This window comes from Varanus komodoensis, unplaced genomic scaffold (assembly GCF_004798865.1).
Source record: "Varanus komodoensis strain SLA01 unplaced genomic scaffold, ASM479886v1 scaffold4, whole genome shotgun sequence".
NCBI classification, from domain to species: domain Eukaryota; kingdom Metazoa; phylum Chordata; class Lepidosauria; order Squamata; family Varanidae; genus Varanus; species Varanus komodoensis.
Window position 1 is genome coordinate 22,294,472 of NW_025335941.1, and position 12,828 is coordinate 22,307,299.

Genomic DNA, 12,828 nt, shown 5'->3' on the forward strand with positions numbered 1-12,828 from the left:
GTAGAGAGGAAACGGGCTGGAGAAGAGAGGAGCTGGGGTGGAGAGGGGGAGAGGTTGCAACTCCCTGCCACACACCAGCGAGCCCTCTTTTCCCGTGCTTGGGCTGTCTCATGTTGTCGCCTTCCCTCCCACCGCGGCCCCGGAGGGGACCCAGGAGAGTGGGTGTGGTGCGTTACAGCGCTTTGATGCACACCCCTGCGCTTCCCTCTCTGGCTGCAGGGGAAGCTGCCTCTCTGCCTCTCTCCCCGGCTTCTCCTCCAGCCAGAGCAGCGAGCGAGGGCGCGCGAGCCGGGGGCTGTGCGGGGGCCGCCTCGGCGAGCGGCGGCGGGAAGCTGCCTCTGCCTCTGCCTCTGCCTCGCGCTGTCTCCCCGCGCGCGCATCTCCCCAGCCGCGCCTGACGCCTCCCGTCTTGCTCGGCTCCACTTGCGCGGCGGGCGCGCTCCCCGGGCGCCTCCGCAACTGCCCGGCAGCGGCGGACATCTCGGCAGCCGCCGCCGCCGTGTGCCTCGCTCGCCCCCTCCTCCAGCCCCAGCGGTACGCGGGGAGTTCATTCAACTCCGGCAGTTTCTTTCTGCGCTGGAGGTGGGCGTCGCTGGGGTCGGCGTGGAGCGTGAGTGTGCGAAAGAGCGAGCCGTGCGCCGAGCATCGCAAGATGCTGCTCAGGCGTCCCTCTTACGGAAGTTAAGGGAAGAGTCTCCGCAGCTTGAAGTGATTTGGGAGAAGGAGAAAAGAGAACGCCTGAGGGGCAAAGAGGGAAGGAAAAGCAGAAGAGTTCAGCCAAGCCCATGGTTTTCCTCCCTCCTTCCCCGCCTTTTCCACACAGCGCCGAGAACTTTGAGGGAGGGAGGGAGGGGGGCACTTTCTAGGAAACAAATCCGCTTGCAAACTCTCGTCTGCCGAAGAAATCCCTGGGCTTTGGATTGCAATGGAGCGAGTTAGCCTCACTTGAACAATTCATTTGCCTCCGCTGGATTGGTGGGAATTTCGGAAGCGGAGCCTGTGTGGGGAGCCCAGGGCGGTGGACCCCCCCCCCCCACACCCACACCTTCCCCCCCATCCCCACGCTGCTGATCTGCATGGAGAGCGAAGTGTCCCATTCAAGCCCTTCTCCCTCCGCTGCTTTTGAGTCTTGTTTCACAGTTCCTTAGGTCCCGGCCAAATCTCAACTTTTGGACTTTGGGGGCTACTTTTTTCTCCTCATTTTGGACCCTTTGGAATTGGATTGCCTTTGAATATGTTAAAATGCGGCTGCTGACGCCATTCCTGCTCTTTGGATTTGTCCATTTTCAAGTTGATGGTAAGTTTAAAGTATTGCGTTTCATTGTCATTTCCTTGCTTCTTGTCTACCAAGATTTTTTTTTTTTTTTACAATCCTGACTTGGAAGAGACCAAGGACAAGAGGGCACTCGAATTTTTGTCTCAAAATCCAGTGTGTAGCCTGTGGGCTTTAAAAGTAATATGATAACCATCCTTGCAGAGGGAAAAAGGATGGATACGGTTCTAATAAAACGGTTTCTTCTTTGCCAGTTTAGTGACTAAGTTAATGAATGGGAGCCACAGAAAAAGGTAGAGTGGAGGAAATCAGCCACACGGGTAAATCTCTAGGAGTCAACAACATATTTTGCCTGCTGCTGTTTTTGTCTCCAGCTGAACTTTATATATGTGTGTGTGTGTGTGTATAGATGTATACAATCTGCTGATCTGATGGGGTAACTGTGCCTTTGATTCGGGAGAGAAGGATGAAAAATTTGCTACACTGAGGTTTTAAGTGCTTGATTTATAACCCAGGCACACAGAAAAATGCACTAACGTGTGGAATGTACTAAAAAGGTGTGAAATAAATATGCCTGTGAGCTGTGGTATCAGGTGGAAAGTGTACCGAGCAGGGAGTGAGAAAGTGGGTCATGTCTGTGGAAACCTCCCAGTACAGTAGAATCTTTCAGCCAGCTTCTGCCACTGGGAGAAGCTAAGCTTCTGCTGTTTAAAGACAATAGGGATTTTGAACAGGTGCTGTAGGTGTCTCCTCTGCTGTAAAGGCAACCTCCCTTTCTACAGGGCTTGCCTTTTGTTCAGCTTGCTTAGCTTTCTTAAAATAAACCTGAGATCTTCTGGTCACTAAGTCTAAACACATGTTACAGTGAATTTCACATGGGAATGTAAAGATCAGCAGCACAGAGCTTGGTTGCAGTGCTGGAAATGAAGCAAATTGAGATAAAAGATGAGATTAAATGAGCAATGCCTATATAGAGCTAGCAGGATGTAAAGACCTTGATGAAAGGATGGCAATGAAAGCATATATGTATGTCATAGCCCAGAACATGGAGCATACATCACAATATTTTGTGTACACAAGCAGTTTTCATGATGAGTGCTAACTAGCTGTTATAAACCATGGTCCTGGGAAGGTATGAAATGTTACCAGGTCTCTGACTGTTGTCCTAATTTCAACGTTTGGCACAAAGGAGAGTAGGGATGGAGGTGGGGGCCTACTTTAATTTGGAGATATAGGTTATTCAGTAGAGTGGCCAGGCTGTGGAAGTAAACTTCATTCTAGCAGGAAGCTAGTGCTAAAAGCATAAGGTATCCATATCAAAGAGAGGCCTCCCTTGTAAACATAGAATGATATTGTATTACCTACAATTACTGCATGCAGTTATGGGCTGCATAAGAGCCCATTCCTGCCTCTCACCACACCCCTAGCAACACAGAAGGCAATAGAAACCCCTGCTAAAAGCAGGAGTGGTGGATATGTTAAGTATTGGTTCAGGAGATGTATAATGAAGGTGTCATGCAATGTGCCCTACAGTTTAAAAATGAAGCTTTGTGATTTACATAAGGCATTGTGAAAATCTTCATAAAACCTGAACTCATTGAGCTACAGAAATGTAGTTATTAGCCAGTGTTTAAAACTGTAGGTAGCTAGAAGGAATACAATTAAAGTACTCAGTGGAAGTGACAGTGAATCACAGGAGCCTGGTGTTACAGAATGTAATTAATGTACCAGGCTGTTTAGAGATAGAGGAAACAAATGCAATTAACCAGCTTGCTGAAGGACAGGAGCAAAGCATAATTTATTCAAGTTTTCTTTCAGGAAGAACACTATGTGTACCCCTCTTTTAATTAGCATATTTCTACAAGTGAAGGAGCAAAGTTATTAGCCCATCCTTGAGAAAAATGATAGACTTTTAAAAATGTGTTGAATTCTTCAATAAAAGATTTTGGTTGAATTGTCTTAAGCTCAGTAGATGTAAATCCAGAATCCTGACCATGTGTAGGATATTAGCCAGTCTTGTTTTGTTTCTGTTGTTTGACACATATACAAGAAGGTGCTTTATCTTTTTAGCATAATGATTAACTTGGTGAAGCATATATGACACACTATATGATGCATATGATACAGCATACCTACCTATGTTTGTCACTGAGTGTGCAACATTATCCTAAACTGCATGCACACTCTCTCCCCCACTCCCCCCAGCAACAGTAAGCATGAAGAAAGCATGACTGAAAGAAATGGATTCTCTGTGAAAATCTAGATCAGCTGGAGTCCCCCTTCAAATATAACATAGATCATCTTTCACTCACAAGCTAAGAATCTGGCTTCTTGGAGCTCTGCCTCTGTATAATCATGATTTTTGTATGAGTGATAAACATCCATGAGTGTCTGAGATGTACCAGTTGTACTCTGCCTAAACTGTGAGTACATAGGGAAACCAAAGGTTTCTTCAACAGCCCACAGGTAGTATTACATTATGTATGGTCATCTTGCAGTTTCAGATGGTCTTTTTTATTAGTATCATTATTCTCTGTTCTTGAACATTCTTGAACATTTTTCTCTATTCTTGAACATGTTATTCCCTATTCTGAATTCCTTGTACCCAGAAATTGCAGAACACCATGAAAATAGGGCAGATAAGCAATTTGTGCTGTGCCAGCATCAAGCTGTGGCAGTTAATATTCTTTGTGGCCAAATTATGGGCAACTGCAGTTCTGACATCCTGGCATTTCACCCTGCTATCGGTCCTGGACCCAGTTTTGAAAATCAAGAAGGACTCTTGTGACTTGTCATACAACACGACAGGAACACAATTGTTGCAATGATTTAAACTACTGATTTCAAGTAATTTTTGTTCACTGGCTTCTTTTTTTTGACTATTTTGACGGGGGGGGGGAAGGAAGATGGCAAAGTAGAATACTTGGCTTGTGCATCAATATTACTAAAAGAACATGTAGTTTATTGCTACTGTTTTTGGTTGTTGTAGATTCTGTTGTTGTTAGTGGAAACTATATCAATGTTATCTTGATATAGTTTATCAAATATCAATATAAGTTGATGTTTTTTATCTTTCCCATTGGCGTGGAAAAATACAAACTTTGTCTATTTTGAAAAGGATACAAAACTATTTGAACGCAGAAGTGTGGAAGATATTTTTTCCTTCTAATTACAAATTCTAGTTCATTTTTTCCCATACTTTTACAAAAATGTGCTGCTTCCTGTTTGCAGCTCATCTTTTTCTACACAACTCAAGCAGACTATTGGAGTGTAGGTGTGTTGCTCTCCCCTGTGGAATTTTTATTTTACAATTGGTGAATAAATTTGAATCAGCAGAACATATGCATTTTGATAGATTAAGAATAAAGTACTATTATTTTTCCCTCATCATCTGTCTATCTATTACAGTTTTGTGCTAAAGTCAATATAGGATCAGTTCAGTTAATTTTAGGGATGCAATATGAGACGAAGTTGGGGTTGGAAAGCATCTTCCAGATGTTTTTGATGAGTGCTCTCACAATTCCTGGCCAATGGCCATAGCTGGGGTTAATGAGTGCTGTAGTCCAAAACATCTGAAAGGAAGCCCCCTGCACATTCACTTCTAAATGTGTAGCCATTATATTGTAGTTCACATGTTGAGTCACCTTTGCCAAGCTGGAAAAGTACAGGCCTGCAGCCAAATGGGTGACCACATATGGCAGCAGAGCAAAGAATTGGACTTGATGGCTTTATAGGTTGTTCCTAGCCATGCTGTTCCTAGCCATCGTGTAGAAAATATCTAGTGGGCATTTTGAACATTTCCACATGCGATATTCATTAAGGATTTGTGATTCTTTACTCTCCACTGCTTTTTAATTGATGCCATGAGTCCCCAGTTTCCCACCTGTATTTTTCCTACCCCCAGACTGCTTTCTTTTGTGGGCAGGACGAGGGGATGGTGTGTTATGCTAGAGTGGGGAAAATGGTGCTGACCCCCTTATGTATTTGTACTATTCCGCTACAGCACAGTGCCACTTAGAGGTCACGTAGCAGAGAAGCAGAAAAGGAAATGGTCTTGGAGTAGATCTCGGGTCTCAGTGCTGCAACAAAACTGAAAGTAGGTACAGTGAGTATCTTAAATATCTCCTAGGTGTAATGGAATGCCATCCATTTGAAGTATCCACATGGCAGCTAAGATTAACAGAGCAGAATAAGAGTTTGAAGTAACCCAAAGGCAGCTTGCATTGCTCCGCTCCTTTCCATTTTATCATCACAACAACCCTGTAAGGTAGGCTAGGCTGAGAGGCACAGACTGGCTGAAAGTCATCCCATGAGTTTCTTAGCTGAGTGCAAACTCAGACCCAGATCTCCTGAGCCTCAGTTCAACACTCTAATCACTATGCCATGTTGGCTCTTGGGAAATGTGGTCCAAAGCAACTGGAGGGGACCAAAGTGCCCTGTCAATGGATTCAGCTTTGAATCAATATGCTGCTGCATGCAATTGCATTCCGCCAATGGAAGGGATCAGATGTATACTCCTTTCTGTAGCCCACCCTCTTCCACATTTCCACCTAATCTAGTCAGGAAGCTTTGTATCAGATTAGGAGTATATGGGGAGGGCTATAGGAGAGACAAAAAAGGAGGAAATACTTATCACATGAGTGGATTTGCATAAAGGCTGTATCCTATCTATAGTTAGGAGTGGACTGTTAGTGTGAAAGAATCATATAGGAAGTATGGAGAATTTTGGAAAGACAATTATATAATGATAGCCTTGGAACCAGTGAACTAAATACCATTTAAGTTTTAATTCTTAAAAATGAGCTTGTTTTATGAGTTAGGACATGTACTTGTTAGGACAGGGTTCTGCATACAACAGAACCATATAACTTAACAAAAACAGTACCTCTCTGAAATTTTGCAATTTAATGTGTTTGGCTTCTCATTTCTCCCCATATTACTATGGAATTATTACACACAAATGAATAATAATAAATTCAGCAAAATCTGCCTCTGACTGAAATAAGTCCCTTCTGTTGTCCTATTGCTGTTGGAAAGACTACTCTGCCTTTTGTTTTCACCTGGGTTCCCATACCTTGCAACAGTTACGTGAAAGTGCCAAAGCCTTGGTTGGCTAACTGTTTAGAAATTAAACATGATTTCTTGCCAGCAGGCTAGTTTTTTTGGATCAAGCTTTTATGTGTTTGTATATGAATCCATTTTGTTCTGTAGGAAGCAGGTGGTACTCATACTTGTCAAAAATTAAATCCTACATTTTATTCATTCAAGCAAAAATATTATTATATCTGCATGTGAGTTAGTATTAGGTGAAATATAGATTGCTTCATGCTTATTTAGAAAAACTTCTACCAGTGTTTATACCCTAGGTTCTTTAATTGTTAGTAAACATTTCAAAGGCTTCCAAATACTCCCAGTTATGAGGATAAGAATAAAGGTTTGGCAAACAGATTTCCATCATATTTTCATTGTTCTAGACATATCTGTAAGTGTTGTGTATACAAGGGCTACTGACTACTTGACTTTGCTAACCCAGCTGCTGTTTAGCAGCCATATTAAAATTTTATGCACACAGTTATCCATTTAAAAATATTTTTAAAACTAACTTTCTCAATTGGAAAATTTGGCATTTTTTCAGGATGGTTTCCGCTGCCCCACTTCATGTTTTTGTGACTATCTCCAAATCATGAAGGTCAGCTTTCTAGGGATGGAAAGCAATTTTTCTTGCTTGTATTGATGGAGGATTCATGCTTTTTTCTCACTCTCCTTCATGAGCTAATTTAACAACTTTGTGCCAGAAAAAGTTTGATGTAATGATCTGGCCTGTCCTGAAGAAAGGGTCCCTGGACCCAGAGGTGGCCACCAACTATTGACCGGTAGCCAACATCCTGTTTTTGGGCAAGGTGTTACAGCGGGTGGTGGTGGGACAACTCCAAGCACTCTTGGATGAAATGGTTTATCTGGACCCATTTCAGTGCGACTTCAGACCCGGTTATGGTACTGAATCTGCTTTGGTCGCCCTGTATTATGACCTGTACAGGGAGAGGGACGGGGGAGTGCGTCCCTGTTGGTTCTCCTGGACCTCTCAGCGGCTTTCGATACCATCGACCATGGTATCCTTCTGGATAGGCTAGCAGGATTGGGGGTCGGAGGCTCTGCATGGCAGTGATTCCGCTCCTACCTAGCTGGTCAGTTCCAGAAGGTGGTGCTGGGGAACTATGCGCCATGGCAGCTTTGCCGTGAGGTTCTGCATGGCTCTATTTTGTCCCCCATGCTCTTTAACATCTGCATGAAACCGCTGGGAGAGGTCATCAGGAGGTTTGGGCTGCAGAGTCATCAGTACGCTGACAATACCCAGCTCTGCCTCTCATTTACATCTACTCCAGGTAAGGCAGTGACTATACTGAACCGGTGTCTGGCTGAGGTAATGGGCTGGATGAGGGCCAATAAACTGAGCCTCAATCCAGATAAGATGGAGGTCCTGTTGGTGGGTGGTTCGGGTTTTCAGGTAAGTGATTTTGTCCTGGATCGGGTAGTACTCCCTCTAAAGGACAGGGTCTGCAGCTTGGGGGTACTCCTTGATCTGGAGCTGTCACTGGAGACCCAGGTGGTGGCAGTGGCAAGGAGTGCTTTCTTACAGCTTTGGCTGGTCCATCAGCTGCGTCCTTACCTGGACGACCACTGCCTACAATGCTGATTCATGCTCTGGTAACTAACCGGTTGGATTACTGTAACACACTCTGTGGGGCTGCACTTGAAAGCAGTCAGGATACTTCAACTGGAGCTGCCATGCTGCTAACGGGGACTGGTCATTATTCTCATGTAACGCTGGTCCATTGGCTTCTAGTTGAAGTCCGAGCCCAATTTAAGGTGCTGGTTTTGACCTGAAAAGCCCTAAATGGGTTGGGACCAGGATACCTGAAGGAACGTCTCCTTCCCTATATGCCCTCACACTCCTTAAGATCTGTGGGAGAGGCCCTGCTCTGGAAACCCTCCTTGAATGAGGTAAAAAGGGCATCTACTTGGAGTAGGACTTTCTCTGCGGTGGTGCCCAGACTGTGCTTCCCAGAGAGGTTCACCTGGTGCCAAGTCTATATTCTTTTCTGCACCATGTTAAAACCTTTTTATTTAAATGCCATTTTAAGAATTAGAGTTTTTAGATTTTTAAACTTAACAGTTGCATATTTTATTTTATTTTATTTTATTTTATTTACTTTATTATTTTATCCATTGTTATTTATTTATTTTTCCTGATTGTGATTTATTCTCTATTGTTTATTAGTGGTTTAATGTTATCCTGTTAGTAATGATTATATTTATAATCATCTATTTATTGCTATTTATTATATTATGGATTGTATTTTTATTGTTTTGATTTTATACTCTGTAAGCTGTCTTGAGATGTTTGTGAAAAGACAGGATAAAAATGTTTTATTAAATAAAATAAAATAATGTATATCAAAGGACAGACTGAGAAAATCTAAATGGCCCACCAAAGCTGTTCTGAAGTTATTCCAGGCTCCTTCGAAGGGAAATCTTGTATCCACTCGCTGGTATGCATTTGTTGACATAAGGAATAAGATGACTTTCCAGAGTTATGTACTTTAGGTGAAACAAACATTTTCACAATTGTATCTCACAAGTGGCATTGTAAATATGATTTCAATGAACAGGCAATAATGATGCATGTACTAATTTTGCTACTCATCTTGAGTGGAACCTTTTTCATGTTCTTTTTATTAAAACAAATAATCATGTAGAGAATTGGAACTTAGGAAATGTTTTATATTGGATTTAAAGATTGTTTATGATTAGAACTTCATGGTTGCTACACCTCTGAAACTGTGACAAACATGTTGGCACTTGTATGTTCCCTTTGCATCAGGTGCTTAAAATAGTAAAGAAAGGACTCTCAGAGGAATAGTATTTTGACTTAAAGAGAATCAAACACTGCAGAGTGCTCCCTCTCTTTTAAAACCTTGTTGCTAAGGCTAATTTGCTTGTTCTTATATTTCATTTCTGTAAGTTGAAGGTATTTATGTAGTGAAGAAAGAATCAAAGATGAGAGTTTTGTTGCTGTGTCAATATTTTAATGAATATTATTTTTAAAGAACCTAATTACGTTGCCTGATTATCTGCCCAATTCAAATATTTCTTTTAGTATTCTTGCGAACAATTGCAATGTTCCAACCCCAGATATCCTAACTCAGACTGCTAAGACCCTGGAATATATGAAAAACATAGGTTGCTGCTTGGCCAGACCTGTTCTGTAATATGCACATTGTAATTTTAAATACAAATTACTGCATGTGTTGTATTCATGTGCTCATGCAACATTCTGATAGAGCAGAGCCTCTTGCTGAATGTGGATGCGGTCATGGGGGTGGAGCGTGGGGAAAGCAAATGCTGTGATTATCACTGTAGCACAAGGTATAACTTCTGGGGAAATTTACATGCAGGGTTAACCAACCTGATCTGTCATGAGGAAGCTAATAAAATAAAGCAGAAGCAGGGAGATATGCTGTGATAATTCCACATACCTAATGTAATAAGGTGAAAAAGCTGTCAGGACAGGTTCTGTATGAAATTGAAAGCACTAACAACATAGAAATTGAAACTCTTTTGCCTTTCATGGGCCACCTTAGAATTCACACACACTATAAGAGGGATCCTATACCTCAACATTCTCTTTCACAAGAGATGTGCATTATTATTATTATTATTATTATTATTATTATTATTATTATTATTAAAATGGGCAATTATCAGCAGAAGCAGAGTGTTACTTGCACCCCCTACTGCTAGGGAGTCTTTGTCTATGAATTACTGCTTCTTGTCTATTAAGTGCAGCAGAGGAATGTGGCTAAAATTAACAAAGCGACCTTCAAGGAAAGGTGGGGAACATTTTACTGTACATAATGAGTATGTTAACAGCACAGAGGAACTATATGTACTCCTTGAATATTCTTTACAGCAAGGATGGAGAACCACTTCGAAACAGGCTTCTGTCAAATTCTTTCTGTGCTGCCTCTTAGACTTCTGTAATCTCTGGTGTAGTGATTGCATACATGGCTATCAAGGACAATGGAGCTGCTCAAATAATAACTTGTAAGGAACTATCAGGCAGGTACTAAAGTGTGTGGACATGCTCAGAGACCACAGAGCAGCATGCTTTCTCATGAAATGACTCTTCTGTGACTTAACAGAAGAAAAGCCACAATGGAGCCAAACAAGGGCCTACCTTCTTAGCATTCCATTCCCACAGTGGCCACCAGTGCCTATAGAAAACCAACAAGCAGGGCATGAGTGCAAAAGCACACTTCCAGGCATGTCCTGAATGGCAGGTGGCATTCAGAGGGAAGGAGCAATTAACTTCTTTTGATAGTCATTAATAGCCATATTTTCAATGAATTTGTCAAATCTCCTTTTAATCCCCACCTGGGTTGGTGGACATTGCTGTATGTTATAGTAACAAGTTCCATAGCGATCTGTCTGCTATGGGAAGACGTACATGCTCTTCCTGGTTTTCCATACCCAGCATCACCCAAAAGTACACTGTTAGTATTCTGTTCCCACTGCTTCTTATGGACTATATGGGGTTTCCCTTCCATCCTCCCCTTTTTTGGGTTTGATTTTTCTAAAGTTTTTGTACTTTGGTGAAATGGGAGAATCTCTCAAGCCTGAGAATAGCTCACTCATGAGCATAGATAGATTGGCTACAAAAGGGCTCTCTGAGAACTGAATTTTCTGGTAGTATATATGTGTAGATTTTCCAGGGCTACCTTTATCTCTTGCCTGTTTTTACCAACTAAGAAAAATGCAGTTTTATTAGTTTGCTAAGTTCAACTCAACTGTATGGGCCCTGCATTAAATAACTATAATTATGCATGAGGAAAGAAGAAGTGGTTTTCATCCATTGCATATGCAGTTGTGTTAACATGCAATAAATAAGTAGACTTTCAGTAAAATGAATGTCACAAATGTATAGCAGAAGCATAAGGCAAAGAATAAAATGGTCAGCAAGAGAGATATGGGCATAGTAAACTTTGCAGCTCAATACTGTTAATCATTTGTCATTGATTACAGGGGAAACTGTGTGGAAAAAAATTAACCTTTTAAAACCAAAATGTCACGTAACGTGTCAGCTAGAATTTTGTTCTGTAGACTAGAGAGAAGTCCTTATGGAAAGTACTAGAACTACCATCCTACTGCTGTGAAGGTGTCAAGACTCAAGCAACAGTCATGAAATTTATTTTACTGGTACATCTGCCCTGTAATCACAGATCTTCAAGGCGTCATTCACTCCGGCTTCCAAGAGTCTCATTCTTAATGAAACTATGAAGTATTCACTAAGCACTGAGAAAACCGTAGCACACGGTGCAAATTACACATCATATGTATAAGTAATTGATATAAGTAGCTATTTTTACATTGCCACTAGACTAGTTGCTTTTATATCTTATTTATGTATTTAGTTAGTTTTATTTTTTTTGGTGTCAGGCGAAGACCTTTTTATTCTCCCAATTTTTTAACAGTGAATTGGTTTTAGCCTTGTTTTTATCATTATTTATTGGATTCAGTGTGTTGTGTGTGTTGTTGTTAGGGTTTGTTTTGTTTTTTGTAAGCTGTCCAGAGACTTTTTAGTATTGGGATGGCATATAAAAACCTCAAATAAATAAATAAATTTATATCCCCCCTCATTAGCCGAAAAGGCTCTCTGTGTGGGTTATCTGTCCAGTGTCATGGTATGCTAATGTAGCTGGTTTAAACTATTATAGAACTATAATACTTTCCATACTGCTCCTTGAAATGCATATATATGAATTCTCATTTGGAATCTTCCCTTAAAGATTTTATGTACTGGTATATTTATCCTAGTTTAATCTTTTCTGGATCACCGGCTATTGAGAATGTGGATCATAGCAAGTGTGGTGTCAGTTAAGTTCATATACAGTTGTGATGGCAGGCAATGCTGTATGGGCAGCATTTTCCCCTTGAGCTTATAACTGCATGTCCAACTGTCAAACCAAAAGAAGAGAAATTGTTGACTAGATCTCTTTAGTTCCATGCTTACGGAGTTGTTTTTCCTATGTTTCTGGGTTTGTAGGATAGTATTCACAGTTTACTTCTCTAATAAAGATCTTTCCACAAGAGAACTGGGTGTCAATAATGAATCATGAAATACATTTATTCAGAAGTATTTTTTTGTCATAGCCCTTTATCTTGATCACTTGTCATAGCCCACCACTACAGACTCAAGCCCAGGACTCATAAGGCCTGTCAAGATTCAGAAAACAGACAAAGTAACAGTAACAGGGAAAATAGATCTAATGTTGCCAATATATTCTTGAACTGCTCACCAAATCTGTTAATAACCGCTCTGAAAGGTTTTAAACATACATGAGTATGTGCATGAGAGAGAAAGAGAGGGACATGAATAGTACTGGAGACAAAATAGTATTTTGTGTTAGAGACAGATAAATGTGCAATCTTCATGTCTATTGAGCTACTCTGCATACTCCCTCAAAGTTTATTTCATTTGCCTTTCCAAACTTGAG